This window comes from Erinaceus europaeus, chromosome 8, assembly GCF_950295315.1.
Source record: "Erinaceus europaeus chromosome 8, mEriEur2.1, whole genome shotgun sequence".
Taxonomy (NCBI): Eukaryota; Metazoa; Chordata; class Mammalia; order Eulipotyphla; family Erinaceidae; genus Erinaceus; species Erinaceus europaeus.
The window spans coordinates 59,166,766-59,187,744 of NC_080169.1; positions in this window are offsets into that span (position 1 = coordinate 59,166,766).

Below are 20,979 nucleotides of genomic sequence, written 5' to 3' on the forward strand. Positions count from 1 at the left end.
CGGGGAAGCAATTACATAAGCCAGACCTTCTACCTTCTGCAACCCTCAATGACCCTGGGTCCACGCTCCCAGAGGGCTAGAGAATGGGAAAGCTATCATGGGAGGGGGTGGGTTATGGAGATTGGGTGGTGGGAATTGTGTGGAGTTCTACCCCTGCTACCTTATGGTTTTGTTCATTAATCCTTTCTTAAATAAAAAATTTTAAAAAAAAATAGCCTCCAGGAGGAGTGGATTTGTAGTGCAGGCACCAAGTCCCAACAATAACCCTGGAGGAAAAGGTAATAATAAATAAATAAATAAAGCCATTTCCATTGAGGTGCAAAGGTAACAGACAGACAAAGGGTATGATGTGTGCCTCACTACCCAACTATCCAAACAGCCAGGTTCAAGTCCTGACACCACATGAGATTGCCACAGCACCAGAGGAAGCTACAGTAGTGTGATGTCTCCCTCTATCTGAACGAAATACTTGGCCCAGGAGTAATGAAATAGTATATATGCAAGATCCTGGTTTCAAAGTATGAGAAAAATAAAGAAAAAGAAAAGCATTTTTATTAGTTGTAAAAACAAACAGCCATAAAATACTGCAATCTTCTCTACTGACAGACAATATTGGCAAATCCACAGCTTTGTTTGTTTATTGACACCAAGGTAATCACTGGGGCTTGATGCCAGCACTACAAATCCACTACTTTTAGTGGCCATTCCCCTACACCCATTTTATTTTTCTTTCTTTCTATTTTTTTGTTATTGATGGAACAGAGAATAAATAAGAGGGAAGAAGAGATAGAGGAAGAGAGAGAAAGAGAGACACTTTCAGACGGGCTTCACTACTTCTAAAGCTTCCTCCCTTCAGGTAAGGAGCAGGGGCTCGAACCCAGGTAATCACACATGTTAATCTGTGCATTTAACCAAGTGCACCACCACATGCCCCCCCCCCCAGTAATAAGTATTTATATTTATTTAACTATTGGCAAATCATATGACTAAAACTAATGCAACCCAAGAAATCTAAAATAATTACAGTACGTTTTAATAGTTAAGTTTCAAGATTCTAGTGTTTAATAACTTCACGAATTTGGGGAGCTAAATTAATGTATTTATTTTATAAAATCTCATTTATCTATACTAAAATTTCTAAATGTTGACACTATTTACATTTCAGACTAGATGACTTACTTGAGAGTAGCTATTATCCTGTATATTATAGGATTTCTAGTGTGGCTTTACACACTAGAGACCTCTTTAGTAGTGACAAGAAAAAAAAAGTCCTTGGGGGCCAGGCAGTGGCGGTAGTGCAGCGGGTTAAGCAAGCACACATGGCGCAAAGCACAAGAACCAGGTAAGGATCCTGGTTTGAGCCCCCCCACCCCAGGATCCCCTCCCTCAGGGGAGTCTCTGATTCAGAAGTCCGCAGGTGTGTATCTTTCTCTCCCCCTCTCTGTCTTCCCTGCCTGTCTCCATTTCTTTCTGTCCTATCCAACAACAAAGACAGCAATACCAACAACAAAGATAAACAACAAGGGCAACAAAAGGGAAAAAAATAGCCTCCAGGAGCAGTGGGTTTGTAGTGCAGGCATGGAGTTCCAGTAATGACCCTGGAGGCAAAAGAAAGAAAGGAAAAGAAAAAAAGGAAAGGGAAAAAAAGACTAGCATGTGTCTCTGTAATGGCAAGACTACCACCACCCCCCTCAATTAAAAACCACTATTTCAAAGGTTTGTACACACACACAGGAAGTGAATTCTACCAGACAACTCCACTGTTGTCTTATTCAAGTGACTTAGAGTAGTACATAAAAGTGATACAACAGTATCTCATTCTTTTTTTATGAGTGTTCCACACACATATTGTCAAAACTTTAAAAAATTGTATTTGTAAAATAAAGTTACTACTTGTGATTTCACTTTAATCAACATACCTATGTACAAATCTCTCTGAATTTGTTCATTCAACAGTTATTGAAGGATGCTTTGTGCTGGGCACTGTAGTAGGAATGACAGAGTATTGAAGCAAACACGGTTTTTTCCCCTAATAGCTAGATCTTCTATCCGTTTTTATCTGCTTTTGATACAGTTTTATTTTTAGTTATTTTTTATTAGTTATTTAATATTGATTTACAAAATTTCAAGTTACAGGGGTATAACTCGGCACTATTCCCACCACCAGAGTTCTGGATCCCCAATCCCTCCGTTGTAAACTACAGCAGTTTTTCCAAGGTTGCAGATATGGGTTAATTATTATTTCTACAACTATCTGTCTTCATTTGTACATATTTGACTTTTTTTTAATTCTCCTTTTCTTTTCCAAGTCATATATACATCTATTACTACATTCAAATGTCCTTTCCTCTTCCCTCCTTTCTCTCTCTCCAGGTCCTGATGGAGTTGGAGTTCAGAGCCCTCTGGGAGTATGGATCAAAATTATTTTTGGGGTGTAGAAGGTGAGAGTTTTGGCTTCTGTAATTGTTTCTCTGCTGGACATGGGCATTGGCAGGTCAATTCATAACCCTAGCCTTGAAAACACAGATTATAGCCCTCCTAGAACTTATCAATTTAAGAAAAAAAAAATTAGAGATACCTTAAATATCAATGGCAAGCAATAAGTATGTTCAAGAAAAGTGTATGGCTACTATGGTAACATAGCAATAATTTATGGTTGTGTCTCACTGAAACATCTTTGAGGAAATGGCTACTTAATAAATGGATGGGTGTCTTAAAGAATTTTGGTGTATACTCCCAGAGGGGTAAATGCTGGGGGAAGATGACCAGAGGGCTCTGAACTCCAATTCCATCAGGACCCAGAGAAAGAAGAGGAATAATAATAATAATAATAATAATAATAATAATAATAATAATAGAAAAGGAAGGTGGCCCAGGAGGTGGCACAGTGGATAAAGCGTTGGACTCTGAAGTGTGAGGTCCCGAGTTCAATCCCTGACAGCATATGTACCAGAGTGATGTCTGGTTCTTTCTCTCTCTCCTCTTACTTTCTCATTAATAAGTAAAAATCTTTTAAAATAAAAAAAATAAAATAAAAGGAAGGACACTTGAAGTAGTAGGTGTGACTTAGAAAAAAAGAGAAGGCAGAACCATAGAAAAAAAAAGGGCAAATATATATAAATATAGATAGCTATAGAAATAATAGTCAGCCAATATCTGTGATCTTGGAAGAATTAAGGAAATTTTCAATGGAGGGAATGGGAACACAGACCTATGGTGGTAGGAAAGGTGTGGAACTAGACTCCTATCGCCTTATAATTTTGTAAATCAATATTAAATAACTTAATAATTTAAAAAATGAATTAATATGTATGGGTGGAGGAGATTGCATAAAGGTTACGCAACAAAATTTTTATTCTGCAGTTCCAGAGTTCCAGATTCAATCTCCTAAACTACCCTAAACAAGAGCTGAGCTGGGCACTGGGTTTTTTCTTTCTCTCTGTAGGTCTCTCTTTCTTTAAAATAAAAAAATATTTTTAAAAAGAACAATGGAAGAGTGTTATGATCAATGGTTAGTAGTGGAGTAGTGCTTATTATCCATGCATTTTCCTAAGGTTCTATGAATAATAACTCCTCTAATGGCCAGAATAAATCCATAAGACAACTAGGAGGCAGGGGGATACACTGTTTTTCATGCTCGATGCATGCAATAGAGAGCCCAGGTTCAATCCCATAAGCCAGAGCTGAGCAGTCCTCTGGTTGTTGTTGTCACTTTAAAATTACAATTATCATCCCTGTTTTAAATGCAACATAAAGTTATTAAGATAGTAAATGCCTCTTCAAAGATGGCAAAACTGTACAGTATTTGAAAAAAGCAGAATTTGAACCTGGTCTGTGTCTCTAATGAATAGACAAGGACTACCAAGCCACCCAACCCCCAAAATGTTCAAAGTAGCAAGAGAGAATTCTCAGGAAAGGAGTCTGTTGACTATTTTCCAAGGGAATAAGGAATGACCTTCCAGTCACCAAAAAAGTCCACTGAAATCAACTTCATTATATATGTATGGTACTTTCCTGGTTAAATACAGCTTCCTTAAATTCTTTCTTGGGAGAAGACAGGGTATAAATTATTTATAAATTAATTACTTATGGTGGGAGTTGAACAACAGAACAGTCTAAAAACAAGATTGAAAAGAGGTGCGAAAGTTCCAAAAGGCTGAACTCATAACAGCAATGGACTCAAATACAAAATTCTGAAAAGTCAAGAGATTTGACAGAATTTCCAGGCCGATAAATTTATAGGTTCTGAGTTTAAATATATACTCTCATTTAGTTCCTGTGCACTATCTGTTTGCAATAAGCTAATGTGTACTCTCCCAGATAAAATGATTTTTAATAGTTTAAATTAGTTAAACTATACACTAACTATAATGATGACAAAATAATTCATAGAAATATAAAAATATTTCATTATAACAAAAAGAATTTCAATGCTACTGAACATGTTCCAATTATTGCTGTTGATGCTTGAGGCTTGCATAAGTCTCTTTGTTTTAATTTTTTGTGATTGCCAGGGTTTCATAGTTCCTGCCCAGCTGTTTCAGACAGACAGAGAAGAAATGCCATAGCACCAAATCTTCCCCCACTACTGTTAGTTTGATATTTTAATTCTGGTGGTATCTGTATTTTTCTAGCAAGAAAAGATAATCTTTTTCCTTTACTGTTTTTACAATGGAGTTCTCAGATTTTCTGAAAATCACCCAACAATCTCTTTTGTAAGTGGTGTCATCCAAGAGTATTGTTGTTATTTATCAGCCAATGAAAAAGAAGAAATACATTAGGTAAAAAAATATGGGATTGTGTTTTGTGCATGCATTTGTACTCTCAAACTACCTTACATGCATTGCCTAGAGTCCAGTCCAGGTGGTTCACTTTCTAACAAAGTCCCACAACCTAGATATAGACCAGGTTCTGTGAGAGAGAGCATATGTTCACACGTATCCATAAACTACTGCAAAATATATACCTGAAAGCAGAAGTACACTAGAGTATGCAGTGAGTATCCCCCTAACACTTCCTCTCTACTATTCCAAGCTTTGGGTCCATGATTGCTCAACAATTTCTTTGGCTTTGTTTGTTAACTCTCTTTTCAGTCACCAGGTTCCAGATGTCATCAGGATGCCGGCCAGGCTTCCCTGGACTGAAGACCCCACCAATGTGTCCTGGAGCTCAGTTTCCCCAGAGACCCACCCTTCTAGGGAAAGAGACATCCTAGAGGAAACACTCACGAAAGACATGTCTCTGATATCTGATTACTGTAAAAAATGGCGACTAATCCCTAGCACTGCAAAAACGGTATCATCTGTTTTCCATCTACACCATACCTCGGCCTCGCGTGAGCTTAATGTGCAGCTTGGCGATACGAGAATCCGGCATGAAGCCCAGCCAGTCTATCTTGGCGTTACTCTTGATCGCACTCTGTCATTTCACAAACATCTCATAAAAACTGCAGCAAACATGGGCACAAGGAATAACATCATTGCAAGACTGGCCAGGTCCTCATGGGGCGCAAGCGCTTTCACACTACGATCATCATCTCTGGCATTATGCTATTCCACTGCAGAATACTGTGCCCCAGTATGGTTCCGTAGCCCCCATGTCCACTTGGTCGATTCCAAATTATATTCCTCCATGAGGATAATTTCTGGAACCATCCGTTCCACCCCGGTTCCATGGCTGCCAGTTCTTAGCAACATCGCCCTGCCAGATATTCGTCGGGATGCGGCATCATCTAAGTTCATTTCCCACGTGGACCTGCCAATATACGCGGATATCTTCGCCCACCCTGTCCAACGCTTGACGTCTCATCACCCAATCTGGTCCCCTACGCCTACACTGAACTTCTCTGTTCCAGACTCTTGGAAACAGAGTTGGCAGTCAGCTGAGGTCAAGAACAAACACCTCATCACAGACCCCTGCAAGCGTCAACCCGGCTTTGACCTAGCATGTTATGATTGGGCCCTCCTCAATCGCTATTGAACAGGCCATGGCCGGTGCGCCGCTATGTTCCATCGCTGGGGAGCCAGAGACGACCCGACCTGCCCCTGTGGCTCCAGACAGACTATGACCCACATAGTCAACGACTGCCACCTCTCCAGATTCAAAGGAGGTCTTGAAACTTTACATCAGGCTCAACCTGATGCTGTTGACTGGCTACGGAAGAAGGGCAAACGCTATAAGAAGAAGAAGAAGGGAAAGAGAGAGGCAGACTGGGAGTATGGACCGACCAGTCAACGCCCATGTTCAGCGGGGAAGCAATTACAGAAGCCAGACCTTCCACCTTCTACAACCCACAATGACCCTGGGTCCATGCTCCCAGAGGGATAGAGAGTGGGAAAGCTATCAGGGGAGGGGGTAGGATATGGAGATTGGGTGGTGGGAATTGTGTAGAGTTGTAGCCCTCCTACCCTATGGTTTTGTTAATTAATCCTTTCTTAAATAAAATTAAAAAAAAGAAATTTAAACAAAATTCTCTCTTGCTTTTATTCATCTGAATATTTTTTCAATTTTAACAAGAATGTGTTAAATAACTTTGTGGATACTAATAAAATGTATAAACTCATATCATATTGTGTACTTTAGTGTGTTTCCAATATATCCATCTTACAGAAGTGACATTCTGACTCAAATCATATCCTTAATTCATGAAGTAGAATGCAGGCATTTTTATCCTTTAAGTCCAGTGCTTCTCGAAATCTATTCCAAGATCATCAACACTGCCTGAGAATTTTTTTGAAAATAAACATTTTCAAGCTTCATTCCAAAAGTACTAATTTAGAAACTCTGCTACTGGGATGCAGCAAAAGTTAATCAAAACTTCACAGTAACTTATGCACATTCAAGTTTGAAAATAATTGCTTTAATTTGAAGAGTATTTTGACATGTAAGAAGACTTACATGATGTTGTCCTTAGGTAGGAGCTACATCAAAAGAAGTTTCCCTGAGGCCAGGTGGTGATGTACTGGGTGGAGCCCACATTTTACAATAAGCAAGGGCTAGGGGTTCATGTCCTCCCTTCCCCACTTGGAGGGGGTGGGAAGATTCACAAGCAGTGAAGCAGTGCTGCATCTCTCTCTCTCTCTTTCTATCCCTCTCTCTCCCTCTCTCTCTCTCTCTCTCTTTCTCTCTCTCCTCCTCTATCTCCCCTTCCCTCTGAATGTTTCTATCTTAATCCAAAATAAATATATAAACCATTTTAAAAAAAGGTTCTACCATTTTCAACAACTTATTTCTGCACTCTTTGCAACATTATCACTGACCTCCCATCAATAAACAGTCTGTGATTTCATCCAGTTGTCTCTAAACTCCTAAGGAAGGGTCACCCAGATATTAGCCACAGTATACGCTCATTAACTTTCTCAAATAACTCTAGTATATTTTGGTCATTTTTTTTCCCAGTTGGATCACTCCAACTAGTTCACTGTGGATGCTTCAACCAGGTTCACAGGCCAGAAATTAGTGTGCTGTCATAACTGACTTGATTGTATTGATTTGAAGACATTTTTTAAAAAAATATTGCAATAATAAGTTGTTTTATTCTTGAAGAAAATGTTTATATCTTAAATTTCTTCATATAAAAATACTGTAATGGCTAAAAGAATACAGTTCTACAAATAAATCTCAGCACCTTTTAAAATAAAGGGAATTGGTTTTCCTAACAAAATAGGAGAAAGAGCATAAATTTCTGTTATAAATTGATTTGGAAATTGAGTCAAAAATTATTTCCTGACATGTTACCATTTCATTAGAGAATATATGCTCAAGTGTTATAAGTTAACTGTCTAAATGGTTTCCTTTATTAACTGTTTTTACTTTTGTTTGTTGAAAGGAAGGAAAGTAAGGGAGGGGAAAGAATTAGATGAAGGATTTAGAAAGCAGGATTTCAGGCACTTTTTGTCAACAGACATGAAATCTTGGGAACCAAAAGGGGATTTGTTAATAGTGTAGGGTAAATTATAAATGGAATAGACCAAACAACTTACAAGCCTAAAACAGTGTCAATGGGAACAGAGAGAAAAATTAAGAGTTCACTTAAAGAACATCAACAGTATACAAAGAGTTATGATAGAGCTGATAGAGCGCCTACATTTTCTTTAAAAAGGCTTACATTCTTTTTTCAGTTAAACCAACCTGAATTATTATACACTCACAAACAAATGTATGCTGAAAAGGAAAAGAAATACCATGACTGTCAAACACAGTGAAACTTCGAGTTCTAGGTTTAGACTCAACTCTAGGAAACACTATTTATGTATATTTGTACACACTATTTATGTGTATTTGTACACACTATTTAAGTGTATTTGTACACACATAGACACACATGCTGTAACTTTAAAATACTGTCTAAAAGTGAGTCAGATGTCTATCCAAATCATTATACCTAAACCATGATCTGGATATTTTATCCTACTCCAGTCTCTCAGAATCAACACTTACCTCAAGCATACCCCCATCCTTTCCAGCTCTTTAGGCAACTAAAGTTCTTAGGCTACTAAAATTTCCTTCTAATTCACCCACTATACCAAGTGAACATTCTCTGATTACTCCCAGTTTGACTTTTAAAATGTCATGATTACATCAAGGAAAAGAACTTTTCAGCGGGCACCATTTTATCTAATTCCCCTTTCCTTTCAATTGTTTCCACTTAAGGTTATGCCCTCCATTTCTCTCTTTTCTATCTCCTCCATCTAATTCTCTGAAGGCTCTACAGAGAAAGACAGGGACAGTTTTGACACGTTCAAACTATTTTCTACTTTCTGGCTTCTGAGTACTATTTGGGCAGCACTCATGGTTGGTTGCCACAGCAAAGTTACCATGGTAACACCTTTTAAAAAGAAAATAGCAAATTAAAAGCTTGTTTTTAAATGAGGCAGTGTGCAAAACAGAGTCCATTCAAGAGTAAGCTTACTATAGTAATCTTTAAATTGTTAATAATAATGTGTCAAAATTGCAAGTAATTCCTCTCTCCTATGTACACATTTTAAAAGTAGTTATTCCACAGGGGGCCACTAAAGATAAATTGTCAGCTTGTTTTTTTTTTTGTTTTGTTTTGTTTTTTTACTTACCTTACTGTTTATTTTTCAGCAATGGAAATGTCTGATTTTTCGTTACTAGCCTTTGGTATAGAATAAATTGTGCCTGCTCCCCCATAACATTGTTACTGAACTCTGCAAGCATTCTACTGAGGTCATGGTAGAATTTTGCAGTCCTTGAACTGCTCAGAGAAATTTGTTCAGCTCTTCACCACTTTACCAACTCTCAACCACTCATGAACAGCAACTCACTTTTGTAAAATCTCAACTAGGAAAAATAAAAATAATGAACACATCAGTCCCCTGGAAGTTAGTACTAATAATTGGGCTTATGAAAAACTAATTTCTTAAGTTATAATAGGTTTAGTGTGTGTGCATGTTATGGTAATACATAATGCAATATTTAACTGCCCTGTTTAATAGTAATTTTTACTATTGTTGACATGTAAACACTTATATTAAATTATGCAATTTCCTTCTTTTCAACTTCTTACAACAATAATATAAAAAGTCCCATTCAAAATACAAATCAATAAGAGAATATTCTATTTTGTACTAGAAGATATTTAATGATAATCTGAAATTTTTCCTTTAAAAGCATATATTTTTGAGTGCACAGAAGATGACTCGTACATTTTCATAGCATCTAAATTCTGAGGTTCTATGAAGGAATCAAAGCTGTAGGAACTGACCTACTGCAATTTTACTGCTGTGGCAAAATCAGCCCCTTTATTCTAAGCTACACATTTTCAAAGACAGTCTCAGCAGTGCGCTTCCTTTTATGATTCTGGTTTATGCAACTTTTCTTTAAGACCTTAGTTCATTCATACATCTAAGAGTCTAAAAGCAGTGAGCTATCAAGCAATACAATCATTTTCTTTCTTGTTGGTAAAGTATGAGTACAGAACAGACTACAGGGAACAAATTGGGGTCACAGAGACATGCGAGGCATATATCCGGTATGATAAGCATTCAGAAGTTATGAAAATGTAACAGCTGACATACATTTAAAAATATGCACATTCAAAAAGGGAGAAAAAGAAAAAAGAAAGCAGAAGACTATCATTACTGAACAGAAGAGTTATATCATTACTGGTTCCTTATGAATAAAGGGAAGGGGAACCTAATAGTTGCTGCAGGACAGAGATTTACAGCAGAAATTAATAAAGAACAATTTTAAAATAAGATTTTGAAAGGGAAAATCTCCAGAGGAAAACCAGATTTCATGAATTCTTTAATTCCCTGTGTGAAACCCACCATCTGAAAAATTCACTGAGCTGTCTACTGAGAACATAACTGGGACTCTTCCATTCACAGCAAAATCAAAGATGAACAAGTAGAAGCAATAAGCAATCACTCTAAAGCAGTGATTGTCAAGATTATTTAGGACAGCAACAAAGATTTATATTTCAAAAAATGTCTTCCTTTGAGTAATTATGTATTACTTGTGTTCTTATGGTGCCTGAAGCTATAAAACCAATACATGCCAACATAGTTTCTACATATTTATCAGACTTTAACATTTCCATCTTTGTTCTTAACTAAGCAATCATTCAGAAGTGTTAGCTTGAGTAGGACCATGATATAAGCAAGATGTCCCTACATTGGAATTAGAGAACAGAAACATTTATTAATCCAAATAGTTCCTTGACCATAATAAGACTTCTCCTATAATGATTCCAGGGGTAGTAAGAAGATTTTCAATGAAAAAAAAAAGAAAGAAGGAAGGAAAGAAAGAAATTACTTTTAAACACACCAACAGTGTGAAAGTTGAGTTAGCCACTAGTAACTACTAACTAGCCACTAGTAACAGGTAACTTGACATGCCATAATTTTCAAAGTAGCTGATAAAATTCAATTTCAATTATTCATGGGGATTCCGGAAGATGGCTGAGTGAGAAGCTGCTAGTGGCTTGAGCTCTGACCACATCTACTGGAAACAGTAGGATTTTTTGCCTTTAGTAGGCCAGTCAATAAGGGGTCCTAGTGGTGACACCAAGGAGGTGACTATAACACAATTTGGGTTAGAAAATAGAGTAAAAAGAAAGGGAAAAACATTTTTCTTTTAAATTATTATTCCCAAAGCACACCCCTTCTCCCCTCACTTCCCCCCCCCCCATAACCAGTCCCTGGGGACCAGAGATCTGCTCCTAGAAGGCTCCCCTGCTAAGCTTCTTTCTTTACCAAGATTCCTGTCCCACCAGGGGGTGTCATTCATTCTAAGTCTATTCCCTTCTGAAACCTCTGGCCTTTTTTCTTTCTAAGTAGCCAATCAGCTGCCTCTGCTCAGGGGGCCTGAGGCAATCTGGAGCCATCCAAGCTGAAGACAGGACAGATTTTTTACTCTATTCTATTTTATTATCAATACAAGATAGATGCGTACCCCTTTCCCCCCTCCTTCTGGTTGACCAGATTTAACTCTTAGTGTATTTTCCATTGCTAGGGGACTAAGTGTCTTATTTACTGCTAAAATAACTTGTTTCACTTTTCCTACCAGCCCTACCCATTCTTTCCCCCCATAGCTAATTAAATAATAATAAATAAATAAATAAATAAATAAATAACTCTTTCCTTTCACTGTTCTTCTATTACTGTTCTTTTTCTTATCTTTTTCTTTTTTCTCTCTGTTTTTTTTTTTTCTTCTTTTTCTCATTCTTGTCATCCTTTCTTCCTTCCTCCTTCAGCTTTCTGAATTCACTGATACATGCTTGGGAATTATTTTGGGGAAGAAATCTGAGTGGACACAACAAAAAAGGAAAACTACAGACCAGTATCTCTGATGAACTTAGATGCCAAAATATTAAACAAGATCTTGGCCAACTGGATACAGCAGCACATCAAAAAGATTGTTCATCGTGACCAAGTGGGATTCATCCCAGGAATGTAAGGCTGGTTCAACATCCATAAGTCAATCAATGTCATTCACCACATCAATAAAAGCAAAGCCAAAAACCACATGATTATCTCAATAGATGTAGAGAAAGCCTTTGACAAAATCCAACACCTGTTCATGCTCAAAACTACAAAAAATGGGAATAGTTGGGAAATTCCTCAAGATAGTGGAATACTATAGCAAACCTACAGCCAACATCATACTCAATGGACAGAAGCTGAAAGCATTCCCCCTCAGATCGGGGACTAGACAGGGCTGTCCACTGTCACCATTACTCTTCAACATAGTATTGGAAGTTCTTGCCATAGCAATCAGGCAAGAGAAAGAAGTCAAAGGAATACAGATTGGAAGGGAAGAAGTCAAGCTCTCACTATTTAAGATGATATGATAGTATACATAGAAAAACCTAAAAAATCCAGCAGAAAACTACTGTAAGTTAATTAGGCAATATAGCAAGGTGTCAGGCTATAAAATCATTGTACAAAAATCAGTGGCATTTCTTTATGCAAACACTGAATCTGAAGAAGAAATCACTCCCATTCACTTTTGCAGCAAAATCAATAAAATACCTAGGAATAAAGCTGACCTGTCAACGCCCATGTTCAGTGGACAAGCAATTACAGAAGCCAGACCGGCCACCTTCTGCACCCCACAATGATCTTGGGTCCATCCTCCCAGAGGAATAAAAAGAATAGGGAAGCTATCAAGGGAGGGGATTGGATATGGAGCTCTGGTGGTGGGCATTATGTGGAAATGTACCCCTCTTATCCTATAGTCTTGTCAATATTTCCATTTTATAAATAAAATTTTTTAAAAAAGAAAAAGTAGACAAGAAAAGAAATTAACATTGAAAAATGATTTCTTACATCAGACACAGATAATCTTACTAATAAAGTATTTTGCCTTTCAGTTAAAATATTTAACTTAACCTCTTTACATAGCTTATGTATAATTGGCAAGAGTATTTGAGAGAAGAGTTGAAATTACTGCTTTAGTTGTTTACTATTTTTTATTGTTGATTTTTTCAAAAGACTGGAAAGAACTTTTAAAAACAATACACTAACCTGTTAATTATTCATGAACAATTTTCAAAAGTAAGAACATATGTTTTATTTTCATATTTTCATTGCAACAATTAGAGAAATAGAACCATTTTCAATTATACTTTGTATTTTGTATTTATTTTTATTTGAAAATTATTCTAAACCAAAATATTATATAACCCACTCCTGACTGAAAGAGAAAACAGAATTTATCTACATTGGTAATTTTCATATCTCCAGGAAATGACTGAATTCTGACATAGACAAGGTAACTTAAAAAATCATGTAAGTTCATTTTCAGTTAGATTGGTTTTTTTATAAATGAAGTTTTAAATTGACACACATCTCTATAACCCTACTGACAGGCAAGTAAACACACAGTAACAATACAAAAGGAAAATGTGTGTATTATGTATACAAATGCTACTTCTAAGTTTAAGGCAATCTTAAATTTACTTTAGAGAACTATATATTGATTCAGCATATACTCTGCTCGACAGTCTATTACACTATATACTAAAGTTTATTTCTCATTCAAAAGCCATTATGGGGGGGGTGGAATCATTGACCAATAACCTCTGAATAGAATTGAACAGTCTAGAAGCTTAACCTTTCTTCAACTGGAAGACTTTTGTGTATTTCACAGAACTATTTCATCTTACTTAAATAACCTGATGCTTTTGGTAAATTTCACTGTTGGATTAAATGAAAGATTTGCAAAAGACAATGTTACTTTTTAATATTATAGATGAATATTTTTATTTCATATTTGCAGCACTGGGTATGTATATTTTTGTATTTGAAAACAAAAACTGAGCAGAACAAATAAATTTTCAGAATTGACAAATTAAGTGATACATCTGTCCAGACATGGAAACAAATTGTTAGGAATAGTGTTATTTACCAGAAAGTCACATGACTCATTTTCCAATGTCTTTGCTTGGGGAGGAAAGGGAAGAAGGAATATATTAATTATATATGATGAATTACTTGACACTTTCTGGGTGTTAGGGTGAAGAAGTTTTGAAATGTTTTCCTAAGGGGTTGCTTCATGCTTCAGATGAATGCGTTTCTCCTTATTTTTCCATTTAAAGACTTTTAATAAATATGGTAGAAACACATAATAAAGCCTGGCATATCGGAATATGCACACTCATGCATGCACTTACATGCACACAAACACACATTACTTATATTCATTCACTCTCAACAACCAAGAGTTAACCTCTGGGTTTCTGCAAGAAAGATAAATGATCCCCATGTATTTATTAGCCTGTGGTAACCTAAGATTCTATTTCTCCTTTATATTCTAGGTGGTAATTTATATCTCATTAGTCTTTAACATATCATTCAAAGATCATGAATAATACAGATAATAGTACTACATACATTAAATTATTATTATCTGTAAGAAATAGGATGGCAACAAATAATAATATCCCCATTAGGAAATAGCATCATTATAAAAGCCTATTTCCAAAATTGTACAATATGGGCCTTTATTTTTAAGATGACATCTTTATTAGAAATTAAGGCTATCTGAACTACTCCAATTTTTTAAATCACATATACCAAATATTCAGGAAAAATGAGCTCTACCATTCTCAAATCATAACTCTTCATTCCAATCAGTTTTTAAATGCATGTTCCCAAACAATGTTATGATTTCAAAAAGCACATTGTAAATAGAGTGTTGGGTATTTCCAACAGAGACAACAATTAAAGACAAAGGCAATACTAGAATGTGATCTTAGTGAATTTATCATTACTTAAAGTAGTGTTTAATTAAGCCTGTGTGGTATTTCTAAAGTTTTCAAACTTGAGCACTCTTAGGTTGTTTCCATTACTTGCAACTGTGTCAAATAAAACAATAACATGGACAAGAACTAAACATCTAAGACTCTTGCTTCTAGTCCACAAAAACCACTGATTTTTTCTCCTCCACAAATGGGGGAAAAAGAAAAATGGGAACAATCAAACTTACCAGTACAATGTAAAGAGGGCAGGACTTGAAGCCAAACACGCTTGCCTAGGAAAAAAGATGAGATCATTGAAGAAAGGCTCCTGTCCAGACCTTGTGGAAAACAGGATGAAGATTGCTTAAATAAATAAAAATGATACCAATAATCCAACACTATCACTCCCAAGCATACAGCCAAAGGATACAAAAACATTAATCTGAAAAAGGAAGTGTGTGTGTGTTGTAAATATAAATTTCTAATTACTTGGTAACAATGTTATGGGATATATATTCAATGGAATACCACTCTGCAGTCAAAAAGGTTTATTGGTCAGGGAAAAATGTATTGAACTGTGCTAAGTGAAATGTAAATAACTTGTACTATGGATGGTTTTACCCATATGTGGAATATATATAACTAAAGCAAATGAACTTGAGAAAATAGTTGCAACCCAATGGCTTCTTAGACTTTGTGAGAACTATAGCAGTTATCAGAGGTGGGGGGAAGCACAAGAACTTTGGGTACAATGAGTCCATCACACACACATATAAATATGGATGAGAAACTCTACCCTTGAAATACTATAATTTGGGGGGCTTGGTGTGGCATACCTTGGTGAAGCATTACCATGTGCAAGGAAGCTCCTTCAAGTTCTTCTCCCCACCTGCAGGAGAGAAGGGAGTACTCTTCACAAGAGGTAAAGCAGGTCTACAGGTTCTATCTTTCTCTCTCTCTTCTCAATTTCTCTCTGTCCTATCAAATGAAAAGTTAAATTAAATTAAATTAAAAAGAAAAAAGTAGCCTACAGGATCCCCAGTGATAACACTCGTGGCAAAAGACAGAAAGAAAGAAAGAAAGAAAGAAAGAAAGAAAGAAAGAAAGAAAGAAACCATAATTTTGTTAATTAACATTAAACATTTGTAATAAAAATCATTTGGGTGGAGGGTACAGTGACTCATACACACTGTGTGGGTGTGAAAGTATTGTCCCTGAAATCATATCATTCTGTAAAATACTGTTATGCTACTAATGAAGTGGAAAAAAATTTCTTTTAAATTTTTTGAAAGTAGGCTCCTGTCCTGAAAAGCTTTCCCGAGCTTTCTAACTGCCACTTTGAAAGTGAGCAGGGAAAATAAATAAATAAATAACAGGTTTTTCCATTTCTTCAGTTCCCTGAACATGGGAAAAAAAATTAAAAAGGAGGTGTGTTAAATATTAGCATTTAGAGCTGTTGTTGTTTCTATGTAAGAATCTAAAATGATTTTTCCCCATTTATTTTCTGTGCACATCTAAGAAGTCCTAAAACTTTAAAGTTTCTTTGTTTCCTAGTGTTCTACAGAAATCTTAAGAGTGAAAAACTCAAGCTAAAATATTAAAAAGTTATAACAGAGGGATTAAAAAAAAAAAACTAGAGCACTGCTCTCTTCTGGTTTATGGTGGTGATTGTGGAGTGGAAAATTCCTTGAACTTTCCCTTAAAGAAAAACAGGACCCGACCAGTAAGCCACTAGATGTTTAACTAGACCCTGCATAAGGGCAAGCCTTATCAGGACCTTTGCACAGGGTTTAAGGAAAGCTGTTTACCAGATGGTTGCAATTGATGGCAGAAGGATGTGGGGACAGCTACTCTGGCTAAGTCCTACTGGTTGTGTGGTGGTGCGATGTTTGAAATAAGCCCGCGCTTTGCCTTGAGTGGACCCCGCACTTCACTATGTTTAAAATGATTGGATTCGCGCTTTTTATGGCATGTTATTGGTTGTAGAGGGATAAGGTTATACATTCCCCCTCCCTGAGTGTATTCTGAAATCCTATAAATTGTGTGGTTTGAGCCTTGTTCGGGGTTGAGCCTGGTGGACTGCTGTCAGTCAACTCTCCACCCGGATTCGAATTCGTGAATAAACATCTTTTGCTTCCTTGCAGTGGATGGTGGATTGATTTTGCTCGCTAACAATGATGGTGATTGAATCTGGAACTTTGGGACCTTAAAGTCTCAGGCATGAAAGTCTTCCATAACTTTATGCTATCTTCCTAGCCCAGGACACAGGGATTTTTTAAAATGATATAAACCTCTCATCCCTTGAAAGCAATTATACCAAGTTTAACACATTACATTTTCCCCAACATCTAAATTTTACAGAACTAAATTTTCTTCAATCGTTAGAAGAATTTATTTAAAATACCAATTTCTGTGACTTCTCTAGAATTCCTTTCATAAATGTTTGCTTTGGGCACCAATTTAATTAATATCTGGTAGCACATGTCTCTATTTGAGGCATGGAGAAAAGCTCACCTCTCCTTACCTCTTTGAAAAATCTGTGACTGGCAAGATTATTTATAATGATTTTTTTTAACTTTATTTTCTGACAGGGTTTCACTGAGGCTTCATGCCTGCATTATTCCACTAGATCTGCCTGACTTTATTATTATTATTATTATTATTAAATTTTTCTTTCTTCAAGATAGAATATGAAAGGTAGAGAAAAGAGGAAAGACATCACAGACACCACACTTTCACCTCTTGTGAAGTTTCTACATGTTCATACTGCTTCCATATAGTGGCCAGTATTTCAAACCCTGGGACATGGCAAAGTGTGTATTCTTATCAAGGGGGAGAGGCTTCACCACTACAACTGCAACTGCAAACGCAACCATATCTTTTCAGATTGAGTGAAACATAGAAACAAGGAAAAAAGAGACCACAATGCAAAGGTTTCCTCTAATGTAGTGGGAGTCAGCCTCCAACCTGGGTGAGGTCTCTGGAAAAAAGCAGACGTGCTATCCAGGTGAGAAACCTCACCACCCCAGATACTAAAATTCTGCTACTGTGAATGCACTGACAAGGTAGTAAGCTTGAATGTGCCCAGGAGCTTCTGGACCATCTTTCTTCTTCTTCCTCTTACCATCTTCTTCTTTTTTTTTCTTTTTTTCTTTTCTTTACCAGAGCACTGCTCGGCTCTAGCTTATAGTGGTGTTGGGGATTGAACCTGGGATCTTTGGTGCCCCATGTATGAAAAGTTCTTTGCATAAGCATTACACTATCTCCCAGTTTTTGTTTTCTTTGCCAGCAAGGTTAGCTGGGGCTTGATCCCTACACCAATAATCCACTGCTCCTGGTGTCACTTCTTTCTTCCTCTCTCTCTTTTTCTATTTTTACTATCTTAGGACAGAGAAAAATTGAAAGGGGAGGGGCAGCTAGAAAGGAGAAAGACATGCAGTCCTGCTTTATCTCTCCAGAAGTACCCTACCTTGGGGGTGGGGCGGGGGTAGGGTTGAGGAGGGAGGTTTCCAACTGGTGTCCTACTGCGCAAGCTCAACTCAGTGCGCCACCACTGCCTGGCCCCCAACACTATTTTTCGGGAAGAAATGGAGACCCAAGCACATTTTTCCCTTTAATTAAAAATATAATAATTAAAAAAAAAGCTGTTAGGACGCCTAAGCACGGCCCCAGGTTCTAGAAGTTCTTCACATTAAAGAATGTTGTTCAACATGAGTTTAAATATATATGTGTAGATATAATTTACAGTACTACCTCATTTTTAGGGCACTATGTGTCAAGCTGCGCGCCAAGCACTTCACCACAATTACATCTAATATCCACAACTGTCTAATGAAGAAGGAGCCAGTGTTATACCCAGATGACAAACTAAAGCTTAGAGAGAGTGCACCTACCTCACAGGAGAACATCCAGCAACAGGGTTATTCAAGCTTGGCTCATTGAAAGTTTGGAAGCTGGAGCTTGCACCATAAGGACTCTACTTCAGGCTATTCTCAATAAGTTTCCCCAGGGGGACTGAGTGGGAGGAGGGGTTACCAAGCCATAGTTCTTTCTTTCTTTGTTCTTTTCTTTTCTTTCCCCTCCCTTCATTTTAATGAAAGAGAAAAAGACAGACAGAGGGAAACATCCACTAGAGCACTGCTCACTTCTGGTTTGTGGTGGAGCTGGGGAATGACTTTGGGAACTTGGGGCCTCAGGCATAAAGTCCTTTGCATAACCATTATGCTGTTTCCGCAGCCCCAGTCCACGTTTTTAAAACATTGCAAGGCCAATCTCCAGAGATATATATTTTTTAATTGATATGCTCTGTCATGCTCTCTTGAATTTAAGTAACTTGTGTTTCAGGAAGGAAGACGACACTAGTGTAACATATGAATTAGGCTTTGATGTTGAAAGCATAATTAATAGCTGGTGTCAATTGTCATTGCTGACTGACCACTCAGGGCAGGGCTATTCAGAGTCTGCAAATGAGCATCTGTCAGCCCCTAGGGGCTTGGGGGTAGGGAGGGTCACGCGGCAAAAGCGTGCTGCTCACCGTGGTGCTCCTCCGCCATCTAGAGGTTTAGTTTTGAAGGGTTCTGGCATCTGCAGGAAGAACTGGACAAATGAATTCTGAGGTTCTACTGGGTGTCATGTGAAACTTTACCCTGGTTATGTTATAACCTTGTAGATTTCTAATTTAAAGAATTTTTAATCCATTATTAAAAAGAGAGAGAGGGGGAAAGATAGGAAGAAAAAAAGAAAAAAAGAAAGGAAGGAAGAAAAAAGCAAGCAAGCAAGCAAGCAAGCAAGCAAGAAAGATAGGAAGGAAGGAAGGAAAGAAAGAAAGAAAGAAAGAAAGAAAGAAAGAAAGAAAGAAAGAAAGAAAGAAAGAAAGAAAAAGGAAGAAAGAAAAAGGAAGAAAGAGAGAAAAAGAAAGGAAGGGAACCATTCATACATCTTTGGTTAGATTACTCTTTTCTGAGAATTCTTCTCTCTTTTAGCACAGGAAAACCTCATTTTCTAAGCTTTGTCTTGTGTGAAAAATAATGTTAGTAACTATTTTATCTCATAATTCATTATGGTATAAATATGACATTTAGTGAGTTCTACTCTTTTTAGGTTGTTATATATACTCATGTATCATTTCCAGCATTACAGTTTGAGAGTTACTAGTATCATTTGAGAAATAAACTCAGCTGAATGATAACACTAGCAAAGTATAAGAGTAATAAATTAAATTAGTATATAGAACAAGATTTGAAATATCTGTTCTTCCACAAAATCATTGTTCACTTGAAAACAATAGGTATAAACTATCTAAAGTAACAGGTGATGTGGTAATATCATTAATCTAGATGTTCTTTTTGCCAAAAGAGGCTTTTCAAGCAATTTTTAATTCGTGTTTAATAGTAATTTACAAGACTGTAAGACTACAGAGTATAGTTCTACATTGCACCCACTACCAAAGGTCTGCCCCATCCCACAATGACCTTGGGTCCATACTCCCAGAGGGATAAAGAATAGGAAAGCAATCGAGGGAGGGGAGGGATAAGGAGTTCTGGTGGTGGGAACTGTATGGAGTTGTACCCCTTTTATCCTATGATTTTGTCAATGTTTTATTTTTATAAATGTTAAAATAAAATAAAATAATATTGTGAAGTAATCACAAATATTTTAATTAAATTCACAATTTCCAGATGCATAGACAATTTGCTTGGTTTTATTGAAGAGTTGGACTATATACTATCTCCAATTCTCATGGATTGAAAGTAGAACCTGAACTGGAATTGGCGTATTGCACCAAAGTAAAAGACTCTGGGGCAGGGGGGGTCGGGGGCGGGGGAGATACAGGTCCAAAAAGGATGACAGAGGACCTAGTGAGGGTTGCATTGTTATATGGAAAACTGAGAAATGTTCCGCATATAAGAACTATTGTATTAACTGTTGAATGTAAAACATTAATTCCCCAGTAAAGAAATTTAAAAAAAAAGAAAGAAAGAAATTGAAAGAGGAGGGGAAGATAAACAGGAGGAGAGAAGAACACCTGCAGATTGGCTTCACAGCTTGTGAAGCTCAAACCAGGATCCTTGTGCAAGTCCTTGCGCTTTGTACTATGTGTGCTTAATCCGGTATGCAACCACCCCACCCCACCCCCTTATGATTTTAAATTCTTACTAGAGATGCTTGCAAGCACCTCTTCAAAATCTTGATAACAGAATACATTGTCAAACTTCAGAATTCTACTTATCTTGGTGTAATTTTAATTTCCTTTTCTCTTTCTATGAGTCAGC